This window comes from Amblyomma americanum, chromosome 3, assembly GCF_052857255.1.
Source record: "Amblyomma americanum isolate KBUSLIRL-KWMA chromosome 3, ASM5285725v1, whole genome shotgun sequence".
Classification (NCBI taxonomy): Eukaryota; Metazoa; Arthropoda; class Arachnida; order Ixodida; family Ixodidae; genus Amblyomma; species Amblyomma americanum.
This window is the reverse complement of record NC_135499.1, coordinates 144,848,456-144,865,381: the sequence shown is the minus strand read 5'-3', so window position 1 is coordinate 144,865,381 and position 16,926 is coordinate 144,848,456.

The window sequence follows — 16,926 nt, the reverse complement described above, 5'->3', positions numbered from 1 at the left end:
ATAAAGGGAATAAGCTGTTTACTCCAGTTCACTCTCTCTTTTTGCTCTTTTCTGTTTAGTATGTACAGCTGTGTCAGTGAAAAATAAGCACGCACAAAAGCCTGTGAGTGACACTTATGACTAGATACGACAAACCTCAGTCTTCAGTATTGGTTTCACACTGACCGCCTTCCTACTGCATCTCTGAATTTGATTTCGCCTTTGCATTGTCACTTCGCTGCTGCGTGGAGGTTGGTGGTTGAATGGGTGGGTGCGTTCTGGAGTGTCTAGGTGGGTGGAGAGCTGCCGGGTGTATAGGTGGGCTCGTAACACTCCTACGCTGAGACCTGGGCTTCGGCTTCACAGGTTCTACGCCATTGGGTGGAAGGAGTTTGGAGGGAAGGCTGTCTGGACGGTGGACGTGCTTTGCACCTCGCGGTTTGGCTCGACGTTTCATTTTAAAGTATTACTCGAATTTCTTTCCGAATCTTCACACGTTAATAAAATAACGCCTACAAAGCTGTGACGGTTCCGGGTTGAGCACTGCTGGTTTGTTTTTATGAAAGGTGCTGCAATGTGTGAGAATTGTAATATAAAAGAGAATACCAGTAGATGACTTTCTTAAGCCATGACTGCCTCGCGAAAACCACGAGTAGAACCTACAGCACACGGGCGCCTTAGCGTTTTGCCTCCATAAAAACGCAGCCGCCGCGGTCGGGTTCGAAACCGGGAACTACAGATCCGCAGTACCCGGGTTCGAACCCGACCGCGGCGGCTGCGTTTTTATGGAGGCAAAACGCTAAGGCGCCCGTGTGCTGTGCGATGCCAGTGCACGTTAAAGATTCCCAGGTGGTCGAAATTATCCCGGAGCCTTCCACTACGGCACCTCTTCCTTCCTTTCTTCTTTCACTCCCTCCTTTATCCCTTTCCTTACGGCGCGGTTCAGGTGTCCAACGATATATGAGACAGATACTGCGCCATTTCCTTCCCCCAAACAAATTATTATTATTATTATTATTACCTACAGACACGGACAGTCGCTGTAGTTGTTCCTTCCTTATGAGTTTGTGGTTTGTGCGCTGCAGTTGTGGCTCAATGAAGACACCAACTTGCCGGAAAGCTCGTTTTACAGTAGATGACTGCTTATCAGTTGATTCTTGCCTGGGACTTACTGCAAAATCGTCCATGCATTGGTGAAGGTCACCATTTGTAGCAAAGGCACGTAAAAAATAATTCCCTGAGGCTAATGAAGTCGAGCTCAGCTGCTTAAGATTCATTGTATCCCCCACTGCATACATGCCACTGGCCACGGGAACAGCCGAGACTGCCGTGCGTGGCATTCGCCAGAAACGCTACACCACACATTTTTAACGAGCCTGGCATACCGACGGCAGCGACAGGCGGTGGCTCGTTCCCTAAGGTTCAGCGCCAGCACACCGCTGTTGAATGTCGTTGTTCTAGGACCCTGGCACGACACTCGATGTGTAACTAAAGCAAATAATGCCGTGTTATAGTTGCCACGCGACAGCAGGCTGGACTGCGGATCACAGGAATGCCACTGCGTTGTGCCATATCCTTCACTTGTACAAGAGGCCAGGAGTTTTGTGCGCGCGCGTTTGTTTCCTTCTCTTTATGTCACCATCAGCAGTCCACAAATGCTTTTAAGTCCCGTTACGTTGCTCCTCTGCGGTAACCAGCGTGCTGCAGCTTGAAATAAGCACATCTCTACCTTCGTCATACGAAATATATTGACTCCTCACATATTGAACACACTGGTTTTTAGAAGTTGTGTGATACGCGTCAAAACCTAATCTCTCAGAACTGCATTAATAATAAGAAAACAGGAATATATTAGGGACACTTTTTTTTGCTAGTATAAGGAATCAAGAATACAAGGTAACTGCACAACATTTACGCGTAAAATGAATGCTATCCGGACGAATAATTTGAAGCGTGTGGAAATCAAAATTAAATCAAGCGAAAATTAATACTAAAGAGTGCGAGTGATAGCGCTTTTTCACCATCATACACGCGCTCATACGCAGGTCACTCGGTATACATTTGCACAACATTTCATAGCACTAATGGCAAGCTGCGGTCCTGTCACGTCACTGTGCTTACCTAACGGAACCTGCACAAGCAGTCGTGTCATACATGTGAGCGCAAGAAAGTACTACGACTTGCCTTGTAATGCTTTCACGAGCAGTCTGTATCGAGCTCCCAGTTTACGCAGGTGGTCGCCGGGGCGTAGCTAGTATGCTTTATTTTGGGATCAAAATCTCTGCGAACAAAAACAACTGTTGCCCTGACCGCTGTGGAGCCTTTTAGGGTCGGCGGTGCTACAAGAACCTCGCTGCATCACGGCAGCAATCCTGGATGCCTAAAAAATTTTGAAGAACTGCTGCCGTAACACCATGGTCTTCTTCATGATTTTGATTACTTTGGCGTTCCTCTATTCTAGTTCCTTGTGCGAAGTAACTAGGGTGCCTCGATTACTGGCATCGAAGCACCCTAGAAGTAACGAGCCACTTACCGGTAAAACTACATCTTGTATAAAATTTTTTCCCTCCCTTCATGAAGCGCCCACACCAGATCGCTCCAAAGGATACTGGCGCACGTCGTGCATATTATTCTTTTTCAACCGGTCTGACAACATCCTTAGTCACCCAAACCTCTATTCATTTTCAATATTAAAGGGGTTCTGAGAGGGGCTCTAATAAAGTTGCAGTATGCTTGGGATGTTAAAGCACGCCACTTCACGAATATTGTCCAGCAAGAATGTTTTGAATGCGCTTTGTAGAAGCTAAGTTATCTGTAGTCAAAATTTGAATTTCAGCGTCTTCGCGCCTTTCCCTCTCCTCTCGTCAATTTTTGCGCGATGGTAGGTCGGTGCTTTTCCGCTGTCGTTACCTCCGAGAGCGGAGCTTCCTGACATGCCGGAGTTACGCCGTTTATTGGCCGCGGCCCCGGTAGCTGCCTCACGTCTGAAAGAGTCGAACCAACAGCATGTGCGAGCGACGGAGGAGAGTGCGAGCAAGAAAAAAACGCCGGGAAGGGCTGGGCAACTTTCGCTGGTGATTGTGGGTCCTCTGCTGCGCGTAGAAGTGTATTTTTTAGCTCAGGTGTTCATGACAACACACTTCAGTGATTGAGCGAGTTGATGTGCTCTCCTCGGAAGGTGTTTCAGAATCCATTTACTGTCTATTCAGTGTCAGGATGGCTCTCACTCGTCACCGTGCTGCCAGGGTCTACAGTCCATACTAGGCACTGTCATGAAGGCTGGATTTTCGCAACTATAGTCGGACACAACTCAAGATCGAAGCGGCTGTTCCCCGTCAAAGGAATTCATTCCAGCCAATGGCGTCGGCCGATTCTCATGAGCTTGCTAGCGTGACACTGCAAAGGAAAAGTCCCCTCCCTCCATGGTTGTGGTAGTCCCATCCCTTCATTGTCACACGCGCCCTGCATCGTCACGCTAGCAGGTTCACGACAATCGCCCGATGCCGTTGTCTCGATGGGGTTCTTTGAAGGGAAAAAGCCGCTTCGTTCTTGAGTTGTATCCGACTATACTAATGTGGCCATGAGACCTGCGTGCGAGTGAGAGGTGGCACACTTAGAAGGGGCGGCATGGGGTGCAAGTTTGGGAGGGTCATTGTGACGCTAGCAGGGTCATGAGAATCGGCCGACGCCGTTGGCAGGAAAGGGTTCCTTTGAAGGGGAAAAGCAGCTGCGTTCTTGAGTTGTATCCGACTATAACAAAAGTCATTGTCTGCCACAAGTGAGAGTTCATTCCTCTAAAAAAAAATCGCTTTTTACTGGTGAGTCTACCTGCGATACGCAAAGCTATCTTGCCAGCCATGGTCCCGGGACTTGATTTCGGTATATGCCATGTTAGCTGCAACATGATTTTATGCGTTTTCAACGTATTTTTATCTGTATTCTTAGAGCATGGAAAGCACAGAGTGCTTAAATTTTGAAAAAATTTGATACCACAGAATGTTAAAGCGTAATATTTCCCGCAAAAACTGCCTAACGTTTTCGCAAAGCAGACAAGGGAATGAAAAAGAGGAGCTCGTTATGACAAATATGACGGAAGCCAACAGTCACCGAAACCAAGCAGCATAGGGGTTATTTTTATTGCTATTTTCTGGTGTTCATCAATGGGAGATTAATAGCGTAATTATGTTTAAAGATATTTGATTATAATTCAGAAGAAAAACAACCACACGTCGCCGATAGGATCCGTACCCACGACCTCCGAATTCCGCGTCCGGTGCCCTACTAAGCAACCAGATAAGTGAATGAAGTAACATCTATATTCGCTTCAGTCTATGTAACTTAAAAATGCGGTTAACATTAACATAATTATCAAATGCCTTCAGCGACGCTCTTGGTCGACACGAAAGGGCAGCGTCATTAAATTGGCAACTCATGAACTCCGCTCGAAGAACACAATCAAACTTATGCGTGCACGCTGCTAAGGCATTCTCCTTTGCATATCGGTCGGGATTCAAATTGAGGTAGCGGGACCCCCGGAATCTCATTACCCTGGAAGTTTGCTTATTCAACTGCCGTTATCTCCAGGCTGGTGGTGGCCCGCAGCCTTTGTTGATCCTTGCCCGCGTGTCTTCCTTACTGAGAAAGATACGTAAAAGAAGCATGTCATGGTCAGGGGAACCAAAATCTCCATCACTTTTCTTCCAATCTCAAGACGAGGCTGCTAAAGTATCACAAAAAGATAAGAAAAGAAAAAAAGAACTAAACCGTAGGACAGGTAGCTGAGGGCTTGGCAACTTTTTGTGCTCGTCATAATACAAGACAGATCGCCAGGGGAAGGCTGAAACGAGCTAGGAAACATTCCGGCATAATTAATCACGTTCTTAAGACTGGCCCTAGCTAGCTGTCCCTCCCGGGGGAGCCGTCGCAAGCGCAAAAATTGCGTGACTTTCTTGTTTTATTATTTTTTTCGCCGCCTATTCGTTTATAAGAGTCTGCCGCTGCCGAATTTGAATAATAATAAGAAACTTCTCCTGCAACACTTTACTGCTATCGTCTTTTTTTTCTTTTACGATACTTTATTTTATTGCAGCAGCGCCTGACGTTCACGGCCTCCTTATTCATGCTGATGATGCTCGGACCAAAGTCGCATGAACCTGACGTCATATCTGTCAAAAAGATTAAGGAAGCAAGTAAAAGAAACCAAAACAGCGCCTCACCGATGCCGCCAGGCTCATCGCCCCTAATTTCCCGCTTAAGCGCATCAATTAGGGTAACGATCCAATTTGGGACTTTTCTTTCTTCGGCTCTTATCTTCTTTCTCCACCCCCTTCCCTAAATAAGACAGCCAGGCGCACAGAGCACGCTTGGCCGCGCGCTAAAAATCTTAGACAGCCACTGAACCTTCCGGCGTTTTCTGGACAGTTTCGCTGTATCCCTTTGCCGCCTAATCGCGAGCGTCTTTATTTGCGGCCACAGTAGAGGGTTATTTGTTAAGCCTTTCCGCTGTACTCAGCCGGCGCTTATTTACTCGCGGTTTGGCCCGGGAGGCTGCTTATTGTCACCGCCATTACACTGAAACTCATATGCAAAGCTCATGCCCTTGAGCGATTTTTATTAAGCTGGCATGGTCAGTTTCGCTGGGTGGGGCTGATAAGGAAGGAACACAGGGTTTTGTGCGAGATAAAATGAAGGCCAGAAATAAAGCATTCAAATCTTATCAGATCACTGTCTCACTTGCAGGACCGAGTCGCTTATTTGCGTGCAGCTGAAAGCTAGAGTGAACTGCAAGATCTCTCGAGTAGCAGAAGCACAGGAAGACAGTAAGTAAAATACAACAACAGAAAAACCCAAGCAAAGCAGAACACGGCGCTCTATGCAGCAACACTCAGTTCTCGAGCCCGAACCTATCTAAAAACATCGGCTCAAATGCAACGCCATTTTGGTGGGTAAAGACAGATACACGCCCCAGATTTCACACAGACTTCCTTGATTGTCGATATTGTTTCGTTCAAACGTGACGCTAGATTGTTGCCATGCTTGCCAGCTTTCACAGATGTCTACTGCATGAGCCACCTCCTCCGAAGCACTAGAGGGTATAATAATGGAGACCTGTAAAATAGGGCGATGCTGTCGATTTCGGGCATAGTGGAATAGCCGGGAGAAAATGGGCAGGTGCAGGACAAAAACGCCCCTCCGGTTGTTGTGCGCATGCGCACTGCAGCCCGCTATTCTCGTATACTCCTACCCGATAGCGTCACCCTATTCTAAAAGGTCCATCGTCTTCATTGTTTCAACATGGGTGCTTTAAACACTTATATATAGGTCAGTTGGCTCATACCTTCGCCCTGCCAGAAAATGGCTCAACGGGCGTCCAGTTTTTTTTTTTAGTGTCATCAGTAGAGCCCATTAAAGGCATTAAGAAATCCCTGATAGTCTTGCGTAATTTTTCTTACATTCGGACACGCTTAATCGTTCACCGAAAGAACACACCTTAACGATCTTCAGACGAGACAACAGATTGGTCTCTTTCTTGACGGTAGTCCACGCTGAGTTTTTTTTTTTTGTTCGCGACATGGTTTCTTTTCTAATGCGTTTATTTTGTTTGCAGAGGCGCATCGATAATAGTTCTCAGTAACGGGATAATATGGAAGAAAAAAGCTGCGATAAAGATTTCGGAATGGCGGTTTAATGCGAGAATATATTGTAACATAAGTGCATCGAATGAGGTGCGTACGGGTAGAGTAACATCTCATTGAGAGCCAACGTTGGACTCGTTCATTTGTCTGTTTCTTTTTCTTTCTGCAGACAGGAAGCCGGGCCCGAAGAATACGGTATATGGGAGCGATTAATCTGCCTTGAAGACTTAGACATTGGCAAGATATGCTTTTGCTTATGTACTTTTTACTTTATTTCTGGCGAACTCCTCATTGCGTATCGGCCGATAGGTATAAGTTAAAGCAGAGCAATCTATTCCGGGTGGGTGTTTTAGCGCTATATGGCATTCGCGGTCTGCGCCGTGTCGGGCCCGAGCCGTCATAATGGCCGTGATGAAGATTATGAGCGCGTCAGATAAGTCCGCTTTGATCGATGGCGAAGAGACGGCATTCGCTGCAGGGTAGCATTGGTAGGTTTGAAAGAAAGAAAGATGGAAGGAAAGAAAGGAAGAAAGAAAGGAAGAAAGAAAGAAGGAAAGGACGAAAGAAGAAAAGAAAAAGAAAGGACGAAAGTAAGTAAGAAGGAAGGAAAGAAAAAAGAAGGAAAGTGTGGTAGAAAGAAAAAAGAAAAGAAGAAAGAAAGAAGGAAAGGACGAAATAAGAAAAGAAAAAAGAAAGAAAGGACGAAAGTAAGAAAAAAAGGAAGAAAGAAGGAAAGAAAAAAGAAGGAAAGGACAGCAGCAAGAAAGGAAGAAAGAAAGGAAGAAAGAAAGAAGGAAAGGACGAAAGAAGAAAAGAAAAAGAAAGGAAGGACGAAAGTAAGAAAGAAAGAAGAAAAGAAAAAAGAAGGAAAGTGTGGTAGAAAGAAGAGAAAAGAAGAAAGAGAAGGAAAGGACGAAAGAAGAAAAGAAAAAAGAAAGAAAGGACGAAAGTAAGAAAGAAAGAAGGAAAGAAAAAAGAAGGAAAGTGTGGTAGAAAGAAAAGAGAAAAGAAGAAAGAAAGAGAAGGAAAGGACGAAAGAAGAAAAGAAAAAAGAAAGAAAGGACGAAAGTAAGAAAAAAAGGAAGAAAGAAGGAAAGAAAAAAGAAGGAAAGGACGGAAGCAAGAAAGAAAGAAAGAAAAAAGAAACAAAGAAAGAAGAAGGATAGGGACAAAGAAAGAAAGAGAAAGAGAGAAGGTTATCGGCAAAGAGGCTGAGCAGATATTGTAGTGTTCGACGAATATTTAGAATTTAAGGCCGGCAACAGCCAGAATCAGTGCATCAATGCTATTCCCAAAACACGTCTATTAACGTCCTTTGGAAATGCTGAGGGCTAGGAAAAAAAAGCGTCATCGAGGTCATGGCTTCGTTGAAAAGGTGCGCGACGGCACCCCGGTATGGGTTTCAACTTGTAACGGCATTGAAATCGAGGCCATTTTTCGTGACGCCCTCGTTTAGATGGCTTAAAATTACGTAAGAGCTTTAGATCGGCACGCCTGTTCTTACGCAAGCTCCGCTGCGAACGTTAGTAATTGTCCTCTCTCGGCATGACGCGCAGTGAAAACGGAGAGCATGTCTGACAGCGTGACTGCACGCTGTTTTTTCTGCATGCAGTCGACATTGCGACTAAGAAAGACAAGCCCAAAAGGCAAGTAGCTGACACACGCGAAATAATTAAACTAAAATGTCGGGCCGCCTGTGCGTTCGAACCGTTTTCAGGAATCATCCATTCGAGAGTCTGCAGCGCGAAGCAGTTCTCTCACATCGAAATGGGCTTTAGGCGTTACGCAACGTATTTGTTAGCTCGCGCCAAGGTCGGAAGAATTGATTTTATTTTGTGAACATTTAAAATGACATTTACGTTGAGACATGAAAGAATACTTCGAAGCTACAGAAACTGAAGCTGCTTGCCGCTACAAAGAGAAGATGCCATCTCTACAAATATTTTCCTCGATGTTAACGATAGTTAAGTAACGGATTATTCAAAGCGTAGTGAAACAGAACGTGTCTTCAAATGCACCATGCAACTTTGCTACTTTTGGTTCACTTGCTGCAATGTTCCTAACATGAGTGCTTCGCCGGCCTCTGTGAGATATCCTTTCATATCGTTTTCGTTGATAGTGTAATGCTGGACATGAATAGCGAATATGTGAAAGGCGCCGCTGGAATTCACGAAGGCTGGCAGTCATGCTGCATTGTTAAGAATATGAAAGTCTGTGCACATGCGTGGTTAATAAACTGCAGAAGGCAACGTGCGTTTGTAAAGCTAACTGCAGTTCAGGGCACTTTCCCGTTAACTTTCATGTTCACTGCTAACTACCCACGTGCCGACTTTGCGCCGCTCAGGCATCCATAAACTGCTGGGAGAAAAAAAAATGGCCGGTGGTTTAGCAATGCTAAGCACGAAATATTGTGCGAAAGCGCAGTTTTTTGCAGGTGGACGCCACCGCCATGCAGCTGAAAGCGCGACTGAGGAGTCCCACTGACCCATAGGGAGCCAGTTAGAGCTTCTTCAACTTTTTCACCGTCAATGCCAGTTTACTCAATGTACGCCGGCGGCCTATGCTTCAGTAGCCGTGTTATCAACGCCAACGCGTATTGATCTAGTTCCGCATTTCTGCCACAACGTTGTCCACGCCAACGCATGCTGCACGAGGCGCGTTCTGCTGCGGCGATAGCCTAGAGCTTTCGCGTAGTGGCCAGTGAAGCTGATCTGTTCGCTCCTTCGCGGGACCAAACCCCGGTCGCGGAATTATTTATTTTATTCATTTTTATTTACTTATTTGACTTGGCACAAACCCAAAAATATCCCAAGAACTCGCTCGGTTTGGTTTGGTTTGGTTTATATGGGCTTAACGTCCCAAAGCGGCTCAGGCTATGAGAGACGCCGTAGTGAAGGGCTCCGGAAATTTCGACCACATGGGGTTCTTTAACGCGCACTGATATCGCACAGCACACGGGCCTCAAGAATTTCGCCTCCATCGAAATTCGACCGGCGCGGCCGGGATCGAACCCGCGTCTTTCGGGCCGGCAGCCGAGCGCCATAACCACTTAGCCGCCGCGGCGGCCAGATCTCGCTCGGGTTTACCCATCGGAATTGTGGTTTTCGATAATAATGTGCTAACAAGGAAATGCAGTTAGCGCGAGAAATTAAACTTCTAAGTGACATAGGCTGAATAAAGGTACTCTTCACCAAAATTCGCGCGGTGCATCTTCTTTGCGCGTGTTCATCTATGCGGAAATTATGCAGCTTACCGCTGCAAACATAGAAGTATTCACGCGAAAATTAAGATTCTCAAGCAATGATTACTTTGTTTTGTTTTTAGCGCTATTTCTATCGTTCTCGTATACCTGAGCAACAACCACGCCACTGTTTAACAGCAGTAGAGCAAAATGTATTTTATTCGCATCAAATAATTGGAAACACACGCCAGACATCGTCTAACGTCGTCGGCAAGGACCTGCTGCTGCAATTATTTCCAGCGTCAATGCGGCACCAAGAAACAATGCAATGGCGTAACACATGCGTCGCGTGGGGTTTTTAGCGGAGTGTCTTTCCTTGTCCTTCATGCTCCTGGCAGGTGGTGCAAGCTCGATAAAAATGGGATAACTCTCGCGAAAGCAATGACGCGAAGGGAACGTTCTTCGATCGAATGGCACGAAAAATAATGGAATAGCGATTGTACACATGCATCATACCCCTGTAGAGGTCCGCTTGCGAGGCGCAAAAAGAAATTCGCTGCAAAAAAGAACAGAGCGCCTTGTGATAGAGGACAGGCAATGCTGAACGAGTTGGCCGGGTAGCGGTGATACCTCACCGTTCGACGCGTTTCCTCTCCTATACTTTCTGTGGCCACACCGCTCCGTCACGCGGGTTATCTGGGGGCAACCGCGAAGAATGCCCGCCGCACTACTCGATCGAAGGAGTCTCCGAAGTTGCTTTTTTTTTTCCTTTTTGACTCGCACCATATATAGCTGGCGTATCGCTCTCCTTCTGTGCCACAACATTTCGCTGGCAGACTGTGACGGACGCGACTTCAATGCATTTAAAATGCGACCATCCTTTCCGCTCGAAGCGCGTGTCAGGCGTTCTATTGGCCCGTTTTAGCGAACCACCGCTTGATCGAACAGCGCCATTTGGCGATGCGCCCCTGCCTAATGTTTGCTGTTTTCTCTTTTTTTTTCTCTGGCGTTTTTTTTAGGGGCATGTGTGTTTGTGGGTGGTGCATGCGGTGGGAATTGAAAGAGTCGCCCATCGCTCCATATACTTGGTTGGCACCGTCCGAGGAAACGAACAAGAGATGGGCAACGAACACCACTCGCGGACACGGCTCGGAGTTGCTCCGTCAGAGGCTGTCACTTTAAATGGAAATGGTGCCGTAATACGTACGGCCGCAGCACGACATTCATAAAATGACGTGACAAATGTGGTGAACGATAGAGGCTCTTGGCTCTGCAGGCGTCGTGAATGCGTGCGCGGTAGTCACCTCAGAACCCGGCGCGGTGGCTCAGTGGTTAGGGCGCTCGACTACTGATCCGGAGTTCCCGGGTTCGAACCCGACCGCGACGGCTGCGTTTTTATGGAGGCAATACGCTAAGGCGCCCGTGTGCTGTGCGATGTCAGTGCACGTTAAAGATCCCCAGGTGGTCGAGATTATTCCGGAGCCCTCCACTACGACACCTCTTTCTTCCTTTCTTCTTTCAATCCCTCCTTTATCCCTTCCCTTACGGCGCGGTTCAGGTGTCCAGCGATATATGAGACAGATACTGCGCCATTTAATTTCCCTAGAAACCAATTATTATTATTATTAGTCACTTCGGGGAGATCAGGTTACGCGCCTTATTAGACTTCGCTCGTTATTCAGCGCAAAACTGCTTGCTCTTAGAGCGGCGAGATTGCGCAGGTATAGCGGGCTTCGAAATTCAATATGCGCGGATAAGTGTGCTTCGAGAGACGCTAAACTTTGGTCGAATTTAGCGGGCGAACACTGAACAACTTTGCGCAATGAGGGCTGAACTGCTGCGATGGTAAGAATTTCGCCGCACTTGCAGGTAATCTGGGTACAATTAGACAAACCAGTAGCGCTATTAGCCGCACGTGGTAAGTCAGGTATGAGCGTCGTTTAGAGTCCGAGCCCAAAAATTGTCAACCTAGGAGGTAAACACGTTCCCTCATATGCGAAATTCCACTCGAGCAATGACGCGTGCCTGGGAGGATCGTTGTAGGCCGTTATCTCTCCAAGAAACAAACAGGTAGCCTCGTTAACCGGTAACCTGTGTTATCGTAATTTTTGCAAACGCAGCCAGATGAGAACAGATTGAGAAACGCTGCTGCAAACATTTTGCATTAATAAAGAGGTGTTCTAACGTCACACCCGCAATATTTGCGAAGAGCTCAAAACAAGGACAAGACATGTATACTTTTCTCGAACTTCCGTACACGGAAGTGGTCTCTCGCTGTATAATTTCGCGAATCTGAAACAAACTTTTTCCCGAGGGCACACGCATAAATGGCGATTTGGAAAGTAGCGCCACACGCGGCGCAGGTTCCATTACTCGCAAATCTTATTTAAAGCAGCCTTATAACGCCGTGGACAAAGCGACGCAAACCGGTGTGGTACCTGGGACTCGCACAGAGCTTCTTAGTGTATAGGTGCTTATCCTCCACATAAGGCCTCATAAAATATGAACAGCCGCCCCCCCCCCCCTCCCCCCGCTTTTTTCTTTTTTTTCTTGTCGTTTTCAGCTGGTCGCACTGTGTGAGAGCGTGATAATGCTTCTCGTTTCCTGCCGCAGCAGCAAGAGGGCGCCAGTATACAGAGTAGAATTTCGGGAATGCGTATGCAGACGTTTGTGCGCCAGAGATGGGGCGGGGGGGGGGGGGGTGCTAAGGGTGTACTTGGGCGGATAGGAGGGTTGTGGGGCTGCGCTAATCTTCCCTCGACGTTTGGCGGCAGGCTTTCCAAAGGCATCTGTACCGTGTTCTTTCCGGACCGAGTCAATTAGTTAATTGGTGCATCCGACGTTCCTGGAGACAGAGCAGTGGAACAAAGGCGAGCGCGCGCGCGCGGCAGGAATAGATATCGTTGGCGGCAAGAACGAGCGGCGTTCCCAGCCCGGCATCCGTTTACGTATTAATAAAGGCAGGCTTGAGCGCAAAGAGCCCTGCGTCGCTTATAATATGTGTGCGCAAGCGTCGCGAGCTTAGGTACGGCATTTATAATCGCCTGGTACAAATGCTCCACCACCGCCATTTTGAGGTCGGCGCATCTGTTTTAGGTAAAATGTGAAAGGAAACTGTGCGCATTTGGAGTGTGCGCGATTGTGAGCAAATAAATATTGTGGCTCGATAAATACGGAACCCGATCGCTTCTCTCTCTAATTTTTACTCATGTAGAACGCACTAGGCGCGATATTCGCTAGTGAGGATGCTCGGGCTGCGGTTAATTTGGCGTAGTATGTAAGGTCTCCTGACTCCACTCCGGCGTGGCGAGGTAGGGATATATGGGACAGGCACCTTAATTCTGTGAATTTATAGGCTTAGTTTTTCTTTTCTTGACAACGACGCCGTCCTGTATTGCGGAATAATGTTCATTTACAGCATACCGCCAGCCACAGGTCATCTTTCGAGCCTTAGAAATGTTTGGTGACTGCTAAGGTGCCATCTGCTGCAAATTTGCCAGGTCTAGGCGGACCTCAGTAACGGGAGTGCGTAACCATATACAGTGATTCCTCGCTAGACTGCCGTTAATAATGTCAATCAAGCAATCCGCTATCATACACGAGCTGGCGTGAGCAAATTAACTGGTTCAATTTACCACGTTACGCAGGCGGGGTGAGTCAGGCCGTGGATGCGTTAGACTGGGAACATTCACAAGTGCGGAGCGCTCGCTGCTAAAACAAAAGAGTTTTCCCCCTTCATTGATGCTCTGGATGACGATGCAGCAACACGCAGTTGGGTTACGTAAAAGAAAGCGCGAATTAATATTCATGATGTGGTCAAATGAAATACATGTTTAAAATCCCTACCCTCACGTGTACAACAGGGGATAATTTATGAGTCATTCTTTTCTTTCATTCGAGAAGTGTGTCATGAGGCATAAGTCGAGAAAGGAGAAACGAAATGCAGGAGACAAAGTTAAAAGGAGTGAAGACCAGTTTCGCTGAGGTAGTCGCAGAGGTTGCCGATGAGTTGATTGTTCATAGTATACTTGTAGTGGCTGGTTACGAAAGATGGTCGCATATGAACCATATATCCCATGTCGACTTCTTCGACTTTGTCGTCGAGAAAAAATAGGTTTGCCGTATTTTTTTTTACGAAAAATGCTTTCACTTGGTGAATGTGAATTGCCCCTTCGCCTCTTAAATCCACCCCTGAATCACAACGTAGTATACGCATGCAAAGTCTATTGCTAGGGTACAAGAAAACTATGCAGGGCAGAAATTTCCTGACGCGTTAACATCACTAGCCACATTTTGGTAAAATCTTTCCGTCACTTGTGCGATGCCTACGTAACAGTCCAGGAGGAATCCGCCCGTTACAACCACATTTGCCCTGAACATGTCCCCCCTGTCCACAATCCCCCGCTCGCCACCGAACAACTCTTCCTCACACTACAGAAGGCCTTCACCCACTACCTGCTCACCTTTGCCCTCCAACTACCTTCACTCTCGAGAAGCCGCCTACAAAAACCAACCTCCACAGTCCAGACAACCTCACTGACAGGATGCCCAGGAAAAAAAAATGACAGACGATTAAGACAGTCGGTAATGAGAAATCTGAACGCAGCTCTCGCACGCCACCTGACACCGCTGGTAGGTAGTGTGTTACGCTGCCAGCCACCCTCCGGGATCCATCCGTGTCAGCCACCTTCTGGGTGTCCATTCCTCCGCTATCGCCGTGGCAGGTGGTGTTTCGCTCTGCTACTGCCTGCTAACGCGCCACCTGTCACACGCCTACACACACCAACTGTCAGGTGGCGTGTTACGTCGACTACGCCGACGACTACGACGCAGAATGCAGGAACGAAGAATGGAGAGCTGCGTTCTAAAACGACGGCGAAATACAATTAAAAGAAGCAAGTGGAAGGCGATCATTGCAGAAGCGAAATGAGCAACCATTACTGCTAGCGCAGATATGTCGCATCACATAGTATGATCCTATGTGCGTTTTAATGTGACAGCATTGGAGTTGGCGTCAAACGAAAGCCCCGCCGATGTACGGTCGCACGAAATTTGCCGATTGTTCGAGAGAGATCGCGTGACTTCGTCACGCCATCACAACCTGTCTTGAGGAGCCGCCCTGATTGGTCGAGCGGGGTCTGAGGACCTTGTGACGTCATCACAACCTGCAGACAATGGCTGCTGTCAACCTGGCTACCAGATTTGGCAGTTAAATTGATGATTGGTCGAAAGAATTGATACGGCCTTCTGATGCCATCACAACCTGCCCGCCGGGTTGTGAGTAACCCAGTCTCTAGACCGCAACTGGCAAAAACACACACAGAAGGTGCAACAAACGCTGCGACAAATCTGAAATGTAATGCTATTCCATTTCACTCTTAAGGTGACTTCAGCGTCCTAATGGCGCACTAACTGTCTCGCATATCTTGATGCACACCCGAACCGCGCCGTAAGGAAAAGAATAAAGGAGGGACTGAGAAAACTGCCTACCTTAGCAGGTGGCTGTTAGACTAATGACTGGTCGCTCGGGAAGAGTGACCTGGGTCACTCAAGGCCCACCGCTGGGAGCACCTGCCATCGCAGTGCAGTGGCAGATCGCTTAACCGCAGCACCACTGCGCCAGGAGGAGTATGATGGCTCCCGGGGATCTATGAATGTTAAGTTGAAAATGACCTTCGGCATACATGGGATTGAGCCCACTAGGTTATCGCGTCATACCCTTAAGGCGGAGCTTAAGTGTCCCCTCCAGTTTTTTTTTTGTAGGAACTTCTGTGTGTTTAGGATGCTACCTTATTTCGGGCGAGGATGGAGTCAACAAAGAACACTGATTTTGTCGAATGCGCATTAGATTTTTTTTTAGTTTCAAGATGTGAATGAATCACTGAACTGTAAATATACTGGACTCCCCGCTCAATATCGATGTCCAAAATACATTTACATGTTTTTTTTGTGTGTGTGGAGGTAATGATCTTTGTGCCGAACTGTGTGCCGCGCTGCAAATGACGAATACACAGCATGGAATCTCCGCTCATATTACTACTGCAGGCTAGTGGAGGAACGTACAATCGGGCACAACGAATTACAAGATGCGGGCGAGTTAAAAAAAAAATTACGGCGTCGTTGCGCCGCTACACCAAGTCAGCATCTATTCGTTCCATTGCTCGGAGGATTCATGTATCCTCACGGCTTCTATGTTTTGATTTAGGGTGGTTTAACGTCCCAAAGCGACTCAGGCTATGAGAGACGCCGTAGTGAAGGGCTCCGGAAATTTCGACCACCTGGGGTTCTTTACCGTGCACTGACATCGCACAGCACACGGGCCTCTAGAATTTCGCCTCCATCGAAATTCGACCGCCGCGGCCGGGATCGAACCCGCGTCTTTCGGGCCGGCAGCCGAGCGCCATAACAACTCAGCCACCGCGGCGGCTGGCTTCTATGTTTTAGTGCGCTATCACTTATAGTGGCCATTCCCGGATGTAGCCGTTGTGTGTTTGTCTCTTTGTTTGTCTGTCTGTTTGTCTAAAGCCTGCATTGAGGCAGGCAGCTAAGAAACTGATCCGTCTGACCACGCAGAAATAAACTTCTTTCCGATCACCCTCATCCGGCAAAATGTTGTCCGCGACTGTACTTATAACACTGCTGGTCACATGTAGGACTGTAAGCATATCTGCCAAAATATAAAAAGCCACAGAAGTTTCTGAGATTATTTACCAAAGAATATAAATACACTAGTGTATTCTTTGGATGGCGCCTTCTTCCTTTGTGAAACCAGCAACGCAAAAACACTATCTGTTGTCTGTGGTTGCTGAGAATCACGGGAATGTGAGACAGCAAAATGGGTACTTGGTGATCGTTTCTTCAAGCGATTTATTCACTCCATGTTTTGTATCCACGAGCATAGAGCTTCTTCTTCGAAAGCAAAGAAAGAAAAAACACAATAACGAGAAAAGAAAAGCGTGCGAACTACAGTCAATAAACGGGGGAGATGACGCCTGGCTCGTTCCGCCCAAAAAACATCATCCTCGCTCCAACGAAGAATGAACGCTTCAAATTAAAACCGCCGCGGGATTCACTGTTTACTCAGGCCGGCAACAAAAGAGAGGTGTGCTTGAAAACTGGATTTGCATACAA